Source organism: Myotis lucifugus, unplaced genomic scaffold, assembly GCF_000147115.1.
Source record: "Myotis lucifugus unplaced genomic scaffold, Myoluc2.0 scaffold_7, whole genome shotgun sequence".
NCBI lineage: Eukaryota > Metazoa > Chordata > Mammalia > Chiroptera > Vespertilionidae > Myotis > Myotis lucifugus.
Genome location: NW_005871055.1, coordinates 1,488,512 through 1,495,099, shown reverse-complemented (window position 1 = coordinate 1,495,099; position 6,588 = coordinate 1,488,512).

Here is a 6,588-nt window from a genome sequence, read left to right as displayed (position 1 = left end):
ACTCACTCTGTTCCAGAATCTGCCCAGATCTTGGCAGAGTGGACCCATCAGGAGTCAGGATGGTGAGGCCATGGAAGCTTGGAGAGTGGGGTTACTAGATCTCCCATGAGGGAAAGTGAAGGAAATAGCCCTTCCTCAAAGCCATACAACTCAGTCACTGATACCACCTGAGCCTGCCCAGATCTCTACACCCGGGTACAGGCAATGACTCCTCAGCAGGGAGAAAGCTCTGCAGGGTGGTGTGAGAAGCAATCCAGAGGGTGGGGCTATTGCTTTCCCCCAGGCTGATGCCATATGTAGGGGAGTGCTCCACCTAGGAAAGATGACATCTAAGTGTGGGAATGAGACTCAGCACAGGGATACTCATGGCTATCCTTTCATCTCTCTCTCTCTCCAGAGCCACAAACTCCAGTCTTTCCTCATGTAACACTAGTCCATTCTGCCCTCCCTGGCCAGAGCCTAGGTGAGTGTCTGTGAGTGAGATTTTGTGAGTTACACCTTTAAGAGGATGCCTGTGAATCTAGGAGATTTGTGTCTCTATCTGGCAGACAGAATCCCTGCTGATTTTCACAGCCAGATGTTATATGTGCTCCTCTTCCCAGCTCTGGTGCTCTAGGCTGGGGAGCCTGACATGAGATTGAGACCCCACACTCTTCAAAGGGAACCTTTGCAGCTGAGATATCCCTCTGGAGTCTCAGTTGCCACCTGTCTTGGAAGAGGGACCAGTCCTTTTTCTGTCTCTGCCCCTCCTACCAGTTTCAATGTGGCTGCTTCTGTAAATCCTTGGTTATAAGACTTCTGTTCAGCTAGTGTTCTGTTGGTTATTTAGGTTGCTTACTCTATATTTTAGTTGTAATTTCACAAAAATGAGGAGGTGAGTGTAACACCCACCTACTCTGCTGCTATCTTGAATCCCAACCCAACTTCAATTATATTTAAACTAGAGGCCGGGTGCATGAAAACTCATGCACTGGAGGGGGGTCCCTCAGCCTGGCCTGCCCCCTTCCACAGTCCAGGAGCTCTCAGGGGTGGGAGGTGACCCGGCAATCAGGGGAAGACGACACCCCATCACACCTCTGCTGCTGCCACTGCTAGCAGCGCAAGCCTCAGCTGGCCCTGTTACCTGAGCCTTGGGCGGTCCTGGGTAGCTGGAAAGCTGCCATCTGAGGCTTGCCTGTGCCTGGGGCTGGCTCTGGGCGGCTGGGGGCCTGAAGGGATTGGGGGACTCCTGCAGGCATGCCGCATGCCTGCTGCCACAGTGGGGCTGAGGGGACTGGGCGCTGCCATCTTGTGGCTGTGGGTGTCGCCATATTTGAGGGTGGGGCAGTCAATTAGCATATTCCCTCCTTATTGGCTGTGGGCGCCACCATCTTTGAGGGCGGAGCAGTCAATTAGCAGATTCCCTTTTTGTTGGCTGTGGGCGCTGCCATCTTTGTGATGGTGTGAGGGTCAATTAGCATATTCCCTCTTTATTAGATAGGATGATCATAGATAAGGTTGAGTTATTTGACACTTTTGTGATCATATTTGCATAAGTTTCCTGCACATGTTTAGCTATTGCTTCATTTTATGATTCACCAAAGAACTTATATGCATATATGCATAACCCACGGTCACAGGGTAGTGAAGGCCTAAGGAGGTGGGCAGGGGCAAGCTTGAAGGGGTCAATGGGGTGAGGGGAAGGAAAGGGGACATATGTAATACTTTCAACAATAAAGATTTAAAATTTTAAAAATAAGTAAATTTTGTTTTAACAAAATTTTGTTTTGTTAAAAATTTAAATAGCAGTTTTAAAATTTGTTTCATTGTGTTCTGATTGTTTTCCAAAACTCATAAGTGTAAGTTTAGTGGTATGGCATGCAATCCTTGGTAATAAGTGTTAACACTATACTGTTCGTCTGATGAAATAGGTGAAACACAATAGGGGAAATGCAACATCCAAATTGCTATGTTCTATTTTTTTTTTTTTTTAGCAAACTTTTCTTGCCTCTAAAAAGCTGGCTTTTCGAATTTTAAATCTTTAGAACAGTAATTGTACATCTAAAAGGCTTATAAAGACTAGACAGGTCAAATACATAAAGAAAAGAGACTAGGTATGAATGATAGGGATGAGGCTGACTAGGGAGTAGGTATGTGGTTTAAAAGGGCAGCTGCTTACCAGGTCTAGCTCATTGATATGGGAATGTAGGTCTGTTGTTATCAGATTTTTTTTTGTCTCCAAAGAAATTCCAAACAGAAATTTTTGTGAAATCTCTTGATTTTTAAAAATGTAGGCTCAAATAAAACACTGTATGATCCCTCTTGTAGAGGTAATTTTTACCATGATCCCTTTACTTTGTTCCATATAGCTCTGAAATAGTTTTCCTTTCTCTTATATGATAAGCTTTTCAAGATAAAGAAAAAATTATCTATAATTTCATAAAGAGAATTTCTGTAACATTTAACATTAACATTTATGAAGAAATGTTAAATTTGAAATCCATTGACAGCAACCCACCTGGTTAGCTAATCTCCTGTCAGTGGGAAGAACAATTTTGTACAATTTCCTGTGCCAGTAATCTCAAGAATCTTCTGCTTCAAAGCTAATAATGCTGCATGCTTCACCACAGCATTGTGAAATAGAAATATAATGTAAGCCACACATGTAATTAAAATTTTTCTAGAAGCTACATTAAAAAGAAAAGACAGCTCTGGATCAATTAGTTGAGTGTCATCCCACGCATGTAGAGGTCATTGGTTAGATTCCTGGTGGTACATGCCCAAATTCTGGGCTCAATCCCCAGTAGGGGGCATGCAGGAGGCAGCTGATCAACATTTCACTTTCACATTGATGTTTCTCTTTCTCTCTCTCAAAAAAAAATCAATAAAAAAGATAGGTGAAATTAATTCTAATAAAATTTTATTTCAATAAGACTAAAATATTACCATTCAAACAAATGATCAATATAAAAATTACTAATACATTCTTTTCTTTCATACTAAGTCTTTGAAATCTGTTATGTATTTTATACTTATAACACATTTTGGTGTGAAGAAGTCAAAGTCACATTCCAACTGCTCAATAGACACACATGGCTAGTAGCTACCATATTGGAAAACTCAGGTTTGATATGTTCTGCTGTGCTTATATACCTAATGTTACACAGGAGTTTGGTAGATCCAATAGTTTTTCTCAGTATTTTGGCCTCTTTGCCCGTCTCACTACATTGACTTGGCCCTAGCTTGAACTTGGCATTTGCAAGGTTTGAGAAGATTCATGCTGAGAAGTAATGGAAACAGAAAGATAAAAGATGCAACTAAATCTGAAAATGCTACAATAGTTACAGTGATCATATTTAGAATTTTCAGGTGACAACTTCTCACAGATACAGAAAAAGTTTGCCTCTTTTTCACAGTGAGAGATGTATGAGGCTAGACATGTACAATAACTAGGGGAAAGTAGGCCCAGCCGAGAACACTGACAGCTGGTGTGAATGGGAGGCAAGCATAGCGTCTGCAACAGGGCAGGTAAGAATGAAGAAGAAGCATCTTCACCTTTGGTTGCAGAAACCAACTCAACTGGGCTTTGAGGGAGGACTGGGTGATTTACAAAATCCAGTAGATGTGGAAAAGTTGAGTGCTGTGGTGGGGATGCAGTGAGGGTGTGCCTCAATGTAGTGGTCAGGAGAGAGCAAGAGAAATTTAGGGGCAGCCTGTGTTGTTAGGTCTCTGGGCAGAGACTCTCTGGTGGGGTCCAGAGATAAGCCTGCAGTTTGGTGTCTCCCGAGTCCACACTGAAAGCCATGAGGAAATACTTCTGAGCTCTCTGTGTTTCATTAGTCCAAATTTTACCTTAGAATAGGTAAAGCTTCTTCTTCTTTTTTCTTCTTCTAAAAAATCAGTATATGTTACCATGCAACGCTTTTTTGTCATTGTGTTTTTCAGCATTTGCTCAGAACTTTTCACTGGTTTTGTGCTCTTCATGAGCTTGGTTCTGCATCTTGACAGTGTTGATGATTTGCTGAAGGTTGAAAAACAGAAGTATTTGGTAGAAAATTCTGTGTTTTAGGGTTTGAATCTGCTAGACCATAATGGGATGGCTAAGTCTAGGTAGCTCTGGATATAGAATATGCGGAGGGAATTGGAATGTTGATTTGGGGTTGGGTCAGGCTGAGGAACAACCTTAGGAACTGTGATCCAAGGATGAGTTGCTAGTGTTGGCTACACGACATTGCAGGAGCGTGGGCATCATCATGACCCTGGAGAGAATTCAGGTTGATTGAGGGCTTTTACTCATGTAATTTCTCTTGCTTGGAACTTACTTCTTTTCATGCAATGCTAACTTAAAAAGTTAGTATTTTCTCCAATACTAGTTTAAGAATTTTCTTAACAATTCTTATCTAATCAACTCATTCATTCATTTATACATTTATTAAATATATTTCTTCAGCATGCAAATGTTTATTGGGTACCAAGTGCCAAACACTGAGCTAGGTGCTGGAAATTCAAAACCGGTAAGGCCTTCATCTCCATCCCCAAGAAGCTCATTACTTAGAGAATTCTCACATCAACCCACCTGGATTGGGCCAGCACAGTCTGTCCAGTCATTCTTTAATATTCATGTAATTGGTTTGTATTCAATTTGTTGTTTTCATTCCTAGTATATTCTCTGAAGTGGCCTGCCTCCCCTGAGTGACTAGACATTTTTATTAGTAAATATTATGCTTTCTTCTTTCTCTCTTTACTAGTATAACTCTTTGTAGATCCTGATATTTTGCAGAGAGTGGGGCCCAATAACACTTAACTAATGTTCCTTCTTTCCAGGGTGCATGAATGTTGTCAATTGATAATTATTTTTTACACATGGTTACTGGTATTGTTAATAGGCATTGGAAGGGTTTGGGAGACAGGCTCAACAGACATGAAAAGGGTCACCAACACAACCTTTTAAGTCATCTATAGACTAAACACAGCCTCTATTGTCCATTTATTCACCAGGTACCTTAAGACACTTCCTTCTCAAAGTACCACAGTATGTTTGGCATTGGTTTCTAACGACAGCGGCGTTAGATGAAGGCTCCATCTATCTGGGTATCTTTTCTCTGTGTTGCAACTGTTCAAGAAGTACAGCATTAGGGAATTCCCCTAATGAAGTGCATAAACAGTAACTTTCCTTCAAACTGTCAGTGAAATGCTGTTACTCAAGTGAATTTCAGTGACCCCCTTACTTTAGAGGGAGCCTAGTGTGGGAACAAATTTTTATGGATAATATACTGTTTGCTTTGCCATGCTGATAATTTCCTCCTGTCTTTGAGGCTGTCAAATAACCAGGAAGCTTATTGTTTCTTAGGACAAAGGTATTTGCAGAGAAACTAATCAAACTATTATTATTATTAATCTCATTACTGAGGCATCACCAGTGCTTTTGTGCATTTGAGGCTACCAAATAGATTTAAGTTTTATTCTGAAAATGATGGAGGCATACAGGAACAAAGAAGCTTATGAGCAAGGGGTGGGAGACTGGTTCTTTCCCGGCTGGGGCACACTTGTGTTTGGGAGAACTGCTGCCTCATTCTGCAGGAATGCAGCCCCTTTAGGGGTCTCCTAAAGGTAACTGTGGGCTACCATTGTTAATGAGATTTTTTTTTCTGATAAGGGCACTGACATGCTCCTGGAAAAAATGGACAAGGAAAATTCGTTATAGCACAGACAGAGGCTACTAACAAATGAGATGAGATTTTGCCCTTTGCTTTGCTTTGCTGAGAATCAAGAGGAAGAAGGGGAACTGTGATGGGAGGGAGAGAAGTGCTCTCCTCCCTGTATCCATATCCATAGCAATCAATTGCAGGATGACAGATGCAGTATACCCATATTTCATCCTCATGCATGCTTTTCCTGTCTTGGACTGGCCGTCTAAGTGGCTAGAACATTCAACCACAGAGGCCAAGGCTGAATCTGTTCCCATAGGGAACAGTGAATTTCACGGCTCACATCCTGCCCCAGGAGGCTCTGCCCAAGTATAGCAAATATGTTACAAATATTGCATGGGACATGTACTAAAAAGATGATTTGTAATTTATCTGAAATTCAAATTGGACTGGTTGTCCTGTATTTTTAATTGCTAAATTTGGTAACCCTACTTAGGGCAGAATATGAGAGATGGGCTCCAAAATACTACTTCTACCTTATAAGAGCTGTCCATGGATTACCTGTCCTTGACCTCAGTCTTCACCACAGATTAACTTTGGAGCAGACATGTACGTAGACCCTGTTGTTTCCAGAAAGCTTCTGGAAGAGTGCTCCTGTCTTTCTTGGGTTTACTCTTACCACCTCTAATGACCACAGCCACCTGAAAATGGGTGTTAGACTGGTATGAGAAGATATCCTGTGGGGTTTGGAGGTATGTTTTAATGTCGAGGCAACAATAACAGTCTCGATGGTTGGGGAAGTGTGGACCTTAAAGTTGGGGAGAATTGCCCTAACTGGTTTGGCTCAGTGGATAGAGCGTCGGCCTGCGGACTGAAGGTCCCAAGTTCGATTCTGGTCAAGGGCATTTACCTTGTTTGCCAGCACATCCCCAGTAGGAGGTGTGCAGGAGGCAGCTGATCT